General features: G+C 43.0%; 1 protein-coding gene across 3 annotated transcripts in view; it reads right to left on the bottom strand.

Annotated features, from left to right (window-relative positions):
- RNF220 (ring finger protein 220) overlaps positions 1–15,318 on the bottom strand; it is a 486,818-nt gene that overhangs the window by 222,933 nt on the left and 248,567 nt on the right. The gene's annotated exons all lie outside the window — the stretch shown is intronic.

Below are 15,318 nucleotides of genomic sequence, written 5' to 3'. Positions count from 1 at the left end.
TGTAACTTGTCCCTCGGGTCCTCCTCCGTGCCTGAGGACTGGAAAGTGGCAAATGTAACGCCAATCTTCAAAAAGGGATCCAGAGGGGATCCCGGAAATTACAGGCCAGTTAGCTTAACTTCTGTCCCTGGAAAACTGGTAGAAAGTATTATTAAAGCTAGATTAACTAAGCACATAGAAGAACAAGCCTTGCTGAAGCAGAGCCAGCATGGCTTCTGCAAGGGAAAGTCCTGTCTCAGTAACCTATTAGAATTCTTTGAGAGTGTCAACAAGCATATAGATAGAGGTGATCCAGTGGACATAGTGTACTTAGACTTTCAAAAAGCGTTTGACAAGGTACCTCACCAAAGACTTCTGAGGAAGCTTAGCAGTCATGGAATAAGAGGAGAGGTCCTCTTGTGGATAAGGAATTGGTTGAGAAGCAGAAAGCAGAGAGTAGGAATAAACGGACAGTTCTCCCAATGGAGGGCTGTAGAAAGTGGAGTCCCTCAAGGATCGGTATTGGGACCTGTACTTTTCAACTTGTTCATTAATGACCTAGAATTAGGAGTGAGCAGTGAAGTGGCCAAGTTTGCTGACGACACTAAATTGTTCAAGGTTGTTAAAACAAAAAGGGATTGCGAAGAGCTCCAAAAAGACCTCTCCAAACTGAGTGAATGGGTGGAAAAATGGCAAATGCAATTCAATATAAACAAGTGTAAAATTATGCATATTGGAGCAAAAAATCTGAATTTCACATATACGCTCATGGGGTCTGAACTGGCGGTGACCGACTAGGAGAGAGACCTCGGGGTTGTAGTGGACAGCACGATGAAAATGTCGACTCAGTGTGCGGCAGCTGTGAAAAAGGCAAATTCCATGCTAGCGATAATTAGGAAAGGTATTGAAAATAAAACAGCCGATATCATAATGCCGTTGTATAAATCTATGGTGCGGCCGCATTTAGAATACTGTGTACAGTTCTGGTCACCTCATCTCAAAAAGGATATTATAGAGTTGGAAAAGGTTCAGAAGAGGGCAACCAGAATGATCAAGGGGATGGAGCGACTCCCTTACGAGGAAAGGTTGCAGCATTTGGGGCTTTTTAGTTTAGAGAAAAGGCGGGTCAGAGGAGACATGATAGAAGTGTATAAAATTATGCATGGCATTGAGAAAGTGGATAGACAAAAGTTCTTCTCCCTCTCTCATAATACTAGAATTCGTGGACATTCAAAGAAGCTGAATATTGGAAGATTCAGGACAGACAAAAAGAAGGACTTCTTTACTCAGCGCATAGTTAAACTATGGAATTTGCTCCCACAAGATGCAGTAATGGCCACCAGCTTGGATGGCTTTAAAAGAAGATTAGACAAATTCATAGAGGACAGGGCTATCAATGGCTACTAGCCATGATGGCTGTGCTCTGCCACCCTAGTCAGAGGCAGCATGCTTCTGAAAACCAGTTGCCGGAAGCCTCAGGAGGGGAGAGTGTTCTTGCACTCGGGTCCTGCGGGCTTCCCCCAGGCACCTGGTTGGCCACTGTGAGAACAGGATGCTGGACTAGATGGGCCACTGGCCTGATCCAGCAGGCTCTTATGTTCTTATTGTTTCTTAAAGAATTGACAAGAATGTATCTTGTGGGACTCCCCAAAGCAAAAGAGATTACTATCGTGGCCGTACAAAGGTGAGGAGCCTCACCACCACCACCAAAGTGACATTGGCAATTGCTGTGCACTTTTGCTGCAGAGCGTTTTCCAAAGCTGTTACACAGTAATTTAGAAGAGAACTGAGCAAGAAGGTGCTCACATTTTAGTATGTTTTCCTCTCCTTTCTGGAGGAATTGGTGAGCACCAGTTCCCTAGCTAAAGCTCAAGACGTTTCCAAACTTACTCTGCGCAGGCACAAATCCTATCAGTGTGAATACACAGAGGTCACAGAAAAGAGCTAAGAATTTTATTCTTAGTAACTCAAAATATATCAGCAATATTAAGTATAACAATGTAAATATTGGATGGAGGATTTAACTCAGGATATGAGATGTGTGGCTAAGTTGCAGGCACTCTGCACTGTTCTATTAAGAAGATACACCAGACTGGTCAGAAAATATAATAAGGAAGGCTACAATAAACTTGGCAGCAATAAGCTTTGGGCAATTTGTAAGAAATATGGATACACTGCCTCCACAGTGTTGGAAGTGGGGCAAGAGCAACTCCTGTTTTGTTCTTTTGTTTATGCTCCAGAAGGGAGATAGAGTTAGGGTCCTCCAGATGGATAGGCTTGATTACCTTTACCTGCGATGCTCTGACTGACTTCCTTCCGTCGTTAGACTGATATGCTTAGGGAAGCTTATTTATTTATTTATTTATTGCATTTATATACCGCCCCATAGCTGAAGCTTTCTGTGCGGTTTACAGCAATTAAAAACATTAAAAACAAATATACAAATTTAAAAACACATTTTTTAAATTATCTGCCCTCCTTCCGCCCTTTCCCTTCTTCTCTTCTCCAACTGTCCGAGAGAGAGGAATCATAGAATATTAGAGTTGGAAGGGGCCTATAAGGCCATCGAGTCCAACCCCCTGCTAAATGCAGGAATCCAAATCAAAGCATTCCCGACAGATGGCTGTCCAGCTGCCCCTTGAATGCCTCCAGTGTTGGAGAGCCCACTACCTCTCTAGGTAATTGATTCCATTGTTGTATGGCTCTAACAGGAAGTTTTTCCTGATGTCCAGTTGAAATCTGGCTTCCTGAAACTTTAGCCCATTATTCCATGTCCTGCACTATGGGACAATCGAAAAGAGATCCCGGTCCTCCTCTATGTGACAGCCTTTCATGTACTTGAAGAGTGCTATCATATCTCCCCTCAGACTTCTCTTCTCAAAGCTAACCATGCCCAGTTCTTTCGGTCTCTCCTTATAGGGCTTGGTTTCCAGTCCCCTGATCATCCTTGTTGCCCTTCTCTGAACCTGTTCCAGTTTGTCTGCATCCTTCTTGAAGTGTGGAGACCCGAACTGGATGCAGTATTCAAGATGAGCCTAACCAGTGCTGAATAGAGGGGAACTAGTACATCATGCGATTTGGAAACTATACTTCTGTTAATGCAACCTAATATAGCATTTGCCTTTTTTTGCAGCCACACCACATTGTTGGCTCATATTCCACTTGTGATCAACGACAATTCCAAGATTCTTCTCACATGTCGTATTGCTGAGACGAGTATCCCCCATCTTATAACAGTGCATTTGGTTTCTTTTTCCTAAGTGTAGAACTTTGCATTTATCCCTGTTGAATTTCATTCTGTTGTTTTCAGCCCAATGCTCCAGCCCATCAAGGTCCCTTTGAATTTTGTTTCTGACTTCCATGGTATTAGCTATGCCCCCCAATTTTGTATCATCTGCAAATTTGATAAGCATGATCTGTACTCTTGTCTCTGCTCTCTCCCTCCTGAGCCATGAGGGCAACTCCCAAGCCTCGGTGTTGCGCCTCTAACTTAGTTAGTTAGAAATAGATATGCCTTTCTATCTACTATGTATTTCTATAAATAAAGTAGCTTTTCTTATTTTACTAAGTCTTAAGTCTCAGTGATCTCAATGCAGGGTAAAAGCCTGCTTTCTTAGGTAAATGCACACACTGGCACACATGCATTTCAGACCGCTGACGTTCTCTGCTTAACAAAAAAAAATACAAATTTACACTACAACACACAGGTCAAATAAAGCAATAGAAAATGAGAATATAAAAACTGAGCAGTTTCCGGAACACTGTCATGAACCTCATAGGGAATTCTTGGCAGGACTGGCTTGAGGAGGAAGAGGATGCTTGGGATGCAGGGGAGGGGGCCAGTGGTCTGCCCACTGACAGCTCTGCCCCTGTGGTTGATGCCTATGTAGCTGAAGGGCTTGAGCCACCAGCCCCTCTGAGCATGCCACCCATGGAGGCTGATCCACAACCAGGCTTGCCTCCACAGGAGGGGATGCCAGAGGCAGAGTTTGATGGACACCTAGCACAGTCCTCACCCCCATCACCACAGACGTGCTGTTGGTGGCGCAGGCATGAACAAACTGAGCCCATTAGCCAGTAGGAGTGCCCACTTACTTGCCCAGTCTCGAGCTAAGAGAAAAGCCCCATGAAAGTAGCTGTGCCCACCCTGTCCTTTATTACTGGGATTCAGGGGGCATGTCAAATGTTGCAACATCTTCACTCGAGTAGCCATGCCAATGCATGCCTTGTAGTGATACTAGATTTTGTAAACTATATCCTGACCTATGTTCAAGTTGTGTGCTAACTTGTGGATTAAAGCCCTTGCAATAATCAAGCCAAGAGTCCCGTGTCTGATTCTGTTGATGAGTGCCAGAACAAACACATCTTGTGAGCTACATGTCAGAAAGCCTGATTTGAGGGTTATAGGAAGAAAGTATCATAGATGTGTCTTCTTTTGAACATCCATTGTATATCAAGAACTGATGAGATTTTGTCTTCATTTTATGGAATAGTGAAGTGCTGCTTTGTCATGTGGCAGGTTGTAGGTGGATCCAACTCCTAATTTCAGCTGGGTGGAGTGATATGTTCAAGATCCATATTACTAGAAGGGGCATGCAGGTGCAAAGTCTAGAAGCCAATTAGTCCATGCTGGAGATAAAAAATGAATCTGGAGACTGGGGAAGCCAAGCTCAATCAATGTGGTCCACTTGGAGCAGGCAAAAGCAACATGAAAGGCAAGGAAGAAACCTATTTGAAGACAAGGGTAGAAGGCAGGAGGAGGGAGATGCAGGCACAGGTAAAGGAAACAAGGTGGAAGCAAAAAAGGAAAGAGTGACAGGGATATAAAGCAAGTGCATGGTTCCTTGAACATGGCACCCACAGCTTTATCAAGCAAGACAACCTGCTTTGCACACATGTATTATGCCCAGCAGGGGTCAGCAAAGATCATTCACCTGCCTTACATATGGAGACATGCAAAGCAGCAGTGTGCAGCACAACAGAGCTCACGGACATTAGCTTGAGGCAAAGTCCCTGACTCAAACCCTGGCCTCCTTGACATGATTATGTACTGGGACTGCAAAATGGGGATTTCACAACAAAAATGTGTGAGTTGGAAACTGTCCTTTTGAAAGAATGGAGGTTTTTTTTAAAAAAGAGCCGCACTGATGGAAACTTCAGAACTACTGAGAAGGCTACAACAATCTAAACCAATGTTTATTTGAGGAGTCAATTCATATCACCATTTGGCACACGGCCAGATGCACTGTGCTCCTGGTAATGGGATGTCTGAGTAATTAATGATGAGCACAGCCCATGATTTTGCAGTCCACTGCAAAGTTTCCTAGTGTAGGCTGAACGCAGCATACAAAACTTCAAGTTGTGCTCATGACACACTATTTATTTAACCCATATGCCACAAGATGATATAATCTGGTTAGGGGGGAAAAAGGCAGGAGAATCTGGCCACCTGCCAGTGTATGAACTGACTCTGACTGCCAAGTAACTAGTGTGTTGGGAAGGTGTGTTGAATAGATGTTGAACCTTGGCACATGGTGATGCTCTTGTGTGACAGCCTTGTCATCTGCACATTTCACAACTCATTCACATTTAAACGTTATACAGCCCAACCCATTTTGGGCAGATGTGTACTGCTTTGGTAAATATGGATTCAGCTGCTAGCTGGGTATGTGCTTAGGCATTCACATAATGATCTCTCCACGTGTAAATTCATCCAACTCACCTTACTTACTATCCTTAATGCAAGTGCTTCAAAGTAAGCCCCATTTATCCCAATAAAACGAACTTCCATGTAAGTATAGTTAACTTTACAGTACTGTCTGATTCTAAGACTTGCTGAGCCAACATGCAAGGAAGTGCTCATAACTGGACATAGTTTGCGGAGACTATAGAGCATATATGGTACTCTTCTCCCCTGCAGGGATTTCCTCCCAGCCTACAAGTGCTGGTACAGCACTTCTGCCCATGCCTGTAACACAGATTAGAAAAATAGTGAGGGAATGAGCAGAGCAGTAGATTCTTGGCACACTTGCACTAGGAGCCTAGAGTGCCCATGAGCAGTAGCAGCTCCCCTTGAAGGAAGATACAACAGAGGACACAAAGGTATATCATGATATACCAATATATGTCATGTGTAGGAACGGGATTTGGATTTCGGTGCCGGTTCAATTTTTGCTCCATCAAACTTCCTTTCGGCACTGCTTCATCATGGATCTATGTCTGCTATTGCTACACATACATATTTATTTTTTGTCTGCAAACATAAATTCTAATATTAATATTTTTAAAATATCATTTTTTCATATTTTTAAAAAATATCGGTATTTTAAATGAAACATCAATATTAATATCAATATTTTGAGGTGATTTTTTAAAAACCCGCTTCAGCCATGAAAAACCGCTAGGAACCCCCCCCCCCAAGGATAGGAAATCTGGTGTCAAATTCAAATTTTGTGAAATTCGAGCACATCTCTAATCATGTGATACCATTTCCCCCACAAGCTGGCATCATCCTGTTAGGAAAGATAGATGAAGTTATTCTCCACCCTGAGGGTAATTTAACTCTTGGAGGCCTCATATGCCATGTAATAAGCCTTGTCCTGAGTCAGACTCTTGGTCCCTCTAGCTCAGTATTGTCTACACTGACTAGTAGCAGTTTCAGACAGGGGTCTTTTCACCCAGCCAGCGGCGTCACTAGCGGGAGTGCGGGGGGTGCGGACCTCCGGTGCGTGCCCTCCCAGGGGCATGGACGAGGTGGCTGGGCTTCCGTGCACGCACTCAAGGCCAGCCACCCCGTCCATGCCCCTGGGAGGGCGCGCGCCGGAGCGGCACCCAGCCGGAGAAGGCCTGGGAACGCCGGCGCGCCTCCCTCACCCCGCCGACGCTGCTCCCGGTCTCGCCCGCCCGCCTCCGAGGAGGAGTTGGAGCAGCCTTGCCGGGCAACGGCGCGGGGTGGCTCTGGGTGTCACCCCCCTCATGGTGACACCCGGGTGTGGGCCGCACCCTCTGCACCCTGGTAGTGACACCCCTGCACCCAGCCCTACTTGGAGATGCCAGGGATCGAATCAAGGAACTTTTACATGCAAAGCATGTGCTCTACCCCTAAACTATGACCCTTCCATAATCCATAAGTTACCCATAGGGAAGCTCTGGATACCTGAGGCCACAGAAAGAGGATGGAAAGTTATGGCAGAGTGGGTGAACTTTATTCCCAGCTTCATCACCAGCTGCTCTTGCAACAAACTTAATATTATTATGCCAGTGGAATATCACAATCTAGGGTTACAGAGATACTGAAGACAGAAGGACTGGCCCAAGATATTTTGCTCCCTGTCCAGCCCAAGACACTGCAGCTCGATCCTCCAATTCTTTACTGCCACTCGCCAGCATCTGCTGCCAAAAGCAGCTGCTTCACTCTGCCTAATGGCTGAACCAGTCCTGGAAGGCATATGGTTGGGGTCCCACTTACTTTAACCATACCACTATTTTCTTAGTCACATATTAAAGCTTCTATTCCCCACTAATCCTTCTGCTGTGGTATTAAAAAGCAACCTGCTGATGGGAATACATTAGTGACTTGCAGCAGATCCTTCTTTGCTATTATAATTACAAAAAATAGAGGAACAATAACTATTAATATTTTATTGCAGTATTTAATGAGCTAAAGCAGATCATCTCCCACTCCACTGGAACAGCATACTTTATCACTCTCCTGTCCCCACCATGTTTTCCTGGGGCAGAGGGGCGTTCTCTCTTCTGGCAATACTATGCAATTTATGTTGTCTTAATTTTTGAAAACTGAAAATGACCTTCCTCCTTGTTAGGGTTTCTCTCCTTAAGCTATATATTTCCTTGAGTCCCCAAGTCCTTTTGACCCATAGATCTGGACCCCAATTCCTTTAAGCCCCACATTAAAATATAGAATCTCATTTGCAGCAAGAAGCTCAGAGCCTATTTGCCCCTTAAGGTCTCAGAGAAAGATTATTGATAGGCACACTAAATTTTGGATATATTCTTAATTAAAGAATATATGTGTTCAACTTTTCACAGAGCTCATAGTAAGTCCAGAACTGACCCTTCATTACCCAGTTTCACATCTGAAAGCCCCTCAATTTCTTAAACTCTGTGATCGTGAGCTTCCAAAGTGTAACTAAGATAACGAGCACTGATATAAAAGCCAGCCATTTTGAGGATTGCATTTTAATCTAATGCCACACTGAGTTTTTATTTTGAGAAGGGGAAGGAGAATGTAAATGTAACTAATTAATTAGAAAAAAATGCAAGAATCAGGACATAAAAATTCACAAGCGTCAGAACCAAGGACGCTCTGCCTCTGATAGTGGTCAGGCAGATACTCTGGTGAAACTCACAAGCATGCACATGAACTGTAGGAACAGATAAAACCTGAGAGTGGGATTGCTGTACCTTCAAAAGTCAGTTTTTGTTACATACCTTCAAGTCGATTACGACTTATGGTGACTCTATGAATCAGCAACCTCCAATAGCATCTGTTATAAACCACCCTGTTCAGATCTTGTAAGTTCAGGTCTGTGGCTTCCTTGATGGAACTGCCCAATAAAAAATAGTGGCTTTAAAATCACAAGGTCCCAGGCTATGGTCTGAAGGCACATGAGGGTCAGGTCTGGTCAGTGCCTGGATGGGAGACCGCCTGGGAACCATATGTAAGCCACTTTGGGTTTTTATGATGAAAAGAAAGGTGGGGTATAAATGTAATAAATAAATAAATAAGATTTTTAAAAGCTAATAAATTTAAGGTCTTTTTATTTGCTTTCTGCTTTATGAACTTTTAAGAGTCAAATTTCCCAGCTTTTTGTCTCTAACCATGAATTAAGCATTTTGAGATTCAAAAGCTGAGCATGTCACATAATCTTGTGATTCTGAGGCCTGTGGTTTGGAGCAAAGTATCATTGGCTCCAGGAGTTTGAAAGCCAGGTAACTTAAACACTAGCCCATTCTTGGCAAACCTAGTGTCCTCCAGATGTTTTGGACTACAGCTCCCAGCTGTGTTGGCTGGGGCTGATAGGAGTTGTAGTCTCAAACATCTGGAGGATACCAGGATGGGGAAGGCTGCACTTGACAAACTGGGTCAGTGTCAAGTTCAGGACCAATTTCTTGCTGTATTTTACTCAAGATGATAATGAAATAAGACACGTGTGGATGAGTGACTCATTATTTAAAGCAGGGATGGGGAACCCTTAGGCCTAATTAGGCCTGTCATGGGTCCCAGTTTGGCCCAGGAGGATGTTTCATACAAACCATGCCCACCTAACCCACCCTGGGCTCCTACTGGGAGGAAGGGAGGGATATAAATCCAATAATAAATAAATAAAATAAATAAATAAGCGTTTGTCATACGTGACATCAAATGTAAGGCAGGTATGGACATGGTTACAAAGGAACAATCAGGAGTTTAAGGGGAGCTCCCAATTGTTCCTTTGCAAGCAGGGCTCCCTATCAACACCAATAAGCTGATCGGTCTCACAGGGAGCCCCACTGGCATCAAAGTCACATTGTGAACTCCCTAGTGCTGCCAAGGTGACTAGAGGAAGTGGTGCTAAATACAAACCACTTCATCTGCATAGGGAGAAATGCTTCATTTTAAAATAAGCATTTTTCTCTCCAAAGGAAGCAGTCTGGATTCAAAGCACTGCTTTTAAATGGAGTATTTTTCCCTCTGCAGTCACTTCAAAGGGACACTCTGTAACTGCTGATCAGCTGATTGGTGGTTAGAGCCACCTCCTTTGAATTTTGATAGGTGTTGCCTGACATTGTTATAATACCAGGTGACTATCAAACTTGTCCTGTGGACCTGTCAAAATTGTCCTGTGGCAGGTAGAGTTTAGGAATCTGACCTGCTGGCCTGATCCAGTTCCCTAGTCCTTCTTTAAAGTCTGGTCAAGATTTTGGCATGTGTTTGCCATAAGGTCAGTGAATGCACACAACATGAAAGGCTTGAGACAAGATTGTATCTCTCTCAAGGCTTGGTGTGAGTTTTTTCAGCCACCCACACCTCTATTAAAATATGTGCCTGTTTCTGGCCTGCCTGCTATGCTTCAAGCGGATTTTTGGAGCTCCTTTTTACAAGTGCCTGGCATGTTTACCGACTGCAATGTTTCTGGCAATTCCCCCCCCCCCCAAAAAAAGGCCAATCCATTTTTTTTAAAAATACTTTTTTAGAACTCGGAGAGGATGGCTTTATGATTGACAAAAGAACACCTTATCAACACTTTGCATAGGGACATTCTCCTGGAAAAATGAAGTTCCTTTGCTCCTGGGCACAATTCACTTTGAAAGTTTGTTTTGTTTTTAAGATTTCTAGCACAACTTTCTGAGGCTCATGTCCCACTCAATGCAGTTTACATAAATTAAAATCACAGTTTCTCCTAAAAGGAATGACAACTGGTTTATACCCCAAGGCATGTCTCAGGTGAAAAGTGAATTTATTTAATCAAATCAGGACTAATTGTTGTTATGTTAAAATATCCTGAAAAACAAGGACCATTAAGCAAACAAGTGCTCAAGTAAAAAAACAAAAAAAACAAAAATGTTTCATTTCCATAGGTTGGGCCATGCTTTTTATTTGGCAGAGTACATCCTGGTGTTTGTCCTCACTGGGTGGTAAGGAACAAGGTCCAGGTTTTCCCGCACCTTGCAGCCAGGTGGCCAAGCTAAGAGGAAGTGGATTGGGTGTGAGGTAGTGCTGGCTTTCAGAAATAAATAATCACTTCAGCAGTCTCCAAGAGCGGCAGGGAGACTTAATGTGCTGACAGCGCTGCATTTTTTACCTTTAGTCAATATGAGAAAGGCCTCAAGACTATGATTCTTAACATCTGGATTCCATCAATCTGTGATCCATCATCACGTATTGGCATTTGACCATTGCCTGGCCGGAGCAATGCTGCTTGTTTTATTAATATGTCAAATACATTATCCATGTAATACACTTGTCTTCCTATTCCCCCCATGCACACACACACTGCTTCCCCACTGCTTCTATGTAACATATTTAAATGTATAATGGATCAGTTTGCATTACATGTCCGTATGTCATAATTTGTCAGGTTTAATAGAACTTAGTAAGGAGAAAAGGGAAGGGAGAGAAGCCTTCATGTCGCGTATGTTTAGTATAGAAATGTCTGGATCACTTTATTTATTTCTCTTTTTGTTCCCGGAAACCAGAGAGTGCAAGGTGCCTGGGAATTGCCTGCTTTGTCTGCATGTTCACGACCATCATGTTCTCTCTTGCATGCAGCTCTCTTGCTGCTGTTGTGTGTTCATGTCATACGGTTGATTGCCGAGTAAACATTGACGAGTACTGTATATGAAATGGCCAGCCAACATAGGATCCTCAAAAAGCCTGGGTTTCTGGTGTCAAAAGTTCAGATTACACTTCCTGAAGCATCAGACCAGTTGTAGTTGTTAAGCAAACAATATATTGACCAGTAAGATATATTCAAACTTAATCGATTGGAGAAAAGACCAGTTCTCCATTTCTTGTGGCCTGCAAACCAATACTGAAGTTTGCCAGAGATACTTTCCTGGTATATAATAAAAATATTAGATGGCCTCAGTGCACCACATGACAAATTTAGGAGCATATGCCATCATGCAAACTGTTTTGAATTTCACAAGCAATGGAGTCAGCTTAATTTGCACCATACCACACAAAGGCATGGCAAAGCCTCTAAGTGCTCCTAAAACTGGACAGAACCCACAAAGAAACATTATGTGGCAAGTTCAGGCAAAGAAGGTTAATTACTGGAAACTTAAGAAAAAGAGTAATACTTCTTGAGTTACTGTATATTCTGCTTTTTCAGGAAGTACACTTGAAGGTAGCAAGCAAGTAAGCAAGCAAGAAGAGGCCCAGTTTGGCACAGGATCCAAAGGCTCCCCCAGAAGGCAACAGAGACCCCAAGTGACAACTCAGAGGCAGCCCAGGGAACAGATCAAATGGCCAGGAATATGTTCTTCAATTAGGCTCTGCAGTGTTTTTATTTATGACATTACCGATGACTCGCACATTGCACCAGTACAGCTCCATCACTACTTGTAACTCTTCCTTACAGTAACAATCTTGGAAGAGACAACTGACACATTTGGTTCTCATGGAAACTTTCAGTGTAGGTTTTTGCCATCTAACTAACCAGCATCTTAATTCCCCCACAGCTAAGTTTATGTGGGCAGATCATCCATCTCCAAGGTAGTGCTTCAGATGCTTTGGAAACTCACAAGAAAGTGCTACATATTTCCATAATAACCATGTCTATGCAAACCTATTATAATATCACTTAATACATCTCATAATGTAAATTGTCACCGAATCCACTGCCCAGTAATCAGGACACACAGAAGAGGAAAGATATTTTGGAAGCTGAAATGTAGTTTCTTGTTGTGATTGCAAAGGAATGTTAGCTAAGCTGAATTAACCACTAGGCCCCTGATTTTTGACCCATGCCACTTATTGTGGGACCTTTGCTCTTATTTTTTGTTTCTTGCTCATCACAAACTTGACTGGCACAACAGGCTGTGAATGTCTCCCTCTCTTACTCTGTGCTATTTCCTAAGGAAGTGATGTCATGTTTCCTTAATGGGCAACAGTCACGTCGTCTTAAAAACAGTCCCAGAAACAATTGCACATTTACTATCCAGCTCGCTCACTTGGCATACCAAGTCCATTCCCCTTCCAAGGCTTAATTTGATTTTGACATATTGGCTTGAGATTAAAGAAATCTCATTAAAAAAACTCCAAACACACACATTCAGGTTCCCCTCCCCTCCTTTTGGGTCTTGCAGAAAAGTGCTAACACCATAATATTTTAAGGAGAGAAAATCAAGTGTGCTTTACCCCCTGCTGGATCTTATGCAGGGCTTATAACAATTAAGTGGGAACTTACATAGCTGTGGGCTATAAAACCTTTGTTGTCAACTCCATTAGGTCTGGAGTCTACCTGCCTGAAAGGGGAAGGGGAGAACATACAGAGAAAACTAAAATTTCAATCCAATAAAGTATACATGACTTTCCTGGGTGAGAATGCTCACATGTGGAACAGCAAACAGTGCCCACTGGGACAGGTTCCTAGTAATGTATATGCATGCATAGTGGTAGATACCAATGAGAAGGAGAAGAGGGGCAGGCAAGCAATATGACAGAGTGCAGTGAAGCAGTAGGAGCCCTCCCAGCTGAATATCAATTAACATCAATTACTGACTTCATTTAATTGTTGTAGAAGATTAATTTGACATTTTTAGTCTTGAATTAATGGGAGACCTTCAACTTTTCTTTGGCAGCAACATGTATTTCCTGGCTTTGCTCATCCTGAACAGGGGGGAAACACTGGAACTGAGAAGGGAAAGAAAGATTGTGATCCAGCTTCATATTAAAGAGAAGATGCACTTGATTCAGGATCCTGGAGAATAGTGTGACCCTGTATTATTCCACTTTTTCCAACAGGGGTCACTGGAAAGAGAATATGAATGCTGAAGATTTATGTAACCTTAAAGTTGACAATGAGGACATTGAACTTGTCAAGGATTATCAATACCTCAGCACAGTCATTAACCAAAATGGAGACAATAGTCAAGAAATCAGAAGAAGGCTAGGACTGGGGAGGGCAGCTGTGAGAGAAGTAGAAATGGTCCTCAAATGCAAAGATGTATCACTGAACACCAAAGTCAGGATTATTCAGACCATGGTATTCCCAATCTCTATGTATCGATGTGAAAGTTGGACAGTGAAAAACGTGGATAAGAGAAAAATCAACTCATTTGAAATGTGGTGCTGGAGGAGAGCTTTGTGCATACCATGGACTGTGAAAAAGACAAATAATTGGGTGTTAGAACAAATTAAACCAAACTGTCACTAGACGCTAAAATGATGAAACTGAGGTTATCATACTTTGGACACATCATGAGAAGACATGATTCACTAGAAAGACAATAATGCTGGAAAAAACAGAAGGGAGTAGAAAAAGAGGAAGGCCAAACAAGAGATGGATTCATTCTATCAAGGAAGCCACAGATCTGAACTTACAAGATCTGAACAGGGTGGTTCATGACAGATGCTCTTAGAGGTCACTGATTCATAGGGTCGCCATAAGTTGTAATCGACTTGAAGGCACATAACAACAACAACATACCAGTACCAGCCTTTCTGACAGAGGGCACTGGAGAACTGGCCAGGAGTCATCATTTGACATATCTAGTTTGCCGAGTGCATTCCAGGATTTGTTACATTCTCTCTGCCAGCTCATGATAATTCACATTCTACAAATGGGGAACTTAAGCTGAGGGACAACAACCTGAGCAAGACCACTCAGTGAGTCCATGACAGAGGTAGGACCTGCACTTAAACCTCCCAGATTTAAGTCCACCCTGCCCAGCTCTTTCCCCTCTATTTGGCACTGGTTAGGCCTCATCTTGAGTACTGGATCCAGTTCTTGACAACACACTTTAAGAAGGATGCAGACAAACTGGAACAGATTCAGAGGAGGGCAACAAGGATGATCAGGGGACTGGAAACAAAGCCCTATGATGAGAGACTGAAAAAACTGAGCATGGTTAGCTTTGAGAAGAGAAGACTGAAGGGAGATATGATAGCACTCTTCAAGTTACCTGAAAGGTTGTCACACAGAGGAGGGCTAGGATCTCTTCTCAATCATCCCACAGTGCAGGACATGGAATAATGGGCTCAAATTACGAGATTTCGGCTGACCACCAGGAAAAACCTCCTAACTGTTAGAATGGCATGACAATGGAACTAATTACTTATGTTGGTGGTGGGCTCTCCAGCACTGGAGGCATTCAAGAGGCAACTGGCAGCCACCTGTCAGGTATGCTTTGATTCCTGCACTGATCAGGGGGTTGGACTCAATGGCCTTATAAGCCCCTTCGAACTCTACTAGTAACATATCATCATCTTGTGTAATGCAGCAGCAAAAGACAAACTGAAAATCACTTAGGTTTAGGCTAAAAAAAAAAGAGTTCATTCAACCAGTACCCTGTCCTTGTACTCTGTTATGATTTCTTATTTTCTTTCCATCTTTTCATCCCTCCCTACCTCAGGTCTCAGTCCAGAAATTAATTTTACAGCCACAAAGTGTTTACATTTTTTTTCCAGCAAACAGGCAATGGTAAACAATAAATGCTCGGCAGCAAAATTGAATTTATAACTACATTACGGTGCCAGATAACGCCCTAAAATAACAACGCGATAAGGAAATTCGATTTGATTGCCTCTGCACATCAGCTTGGGCCCATCTGGAGCCTGGGCCTCCCCGTAATAATTTTCAATTGGGTTTGTAAACCTTATTTGTCCTTAAA

Source organism: Rhineura floridana, chromosome 6, assembly GCF_030035675.1.
Source record: "Rhineura floridana isolate rRhiFlo1 chromosome 6, rRhiFlo1.hap2, whole genome shotgun sequence".
NCBI classification, from domain to species: Eukaryota; Metazoa; Chordata; class Lepidosauria; order Squamata; family Rhineuridae; genus Rhineura; species Rhineura floridana.
The sequence above is the reverse complement of the archived record's forward strand: the minus strand, read 5'-3'. Positions and strand labels throughout refer to the sequence as shown.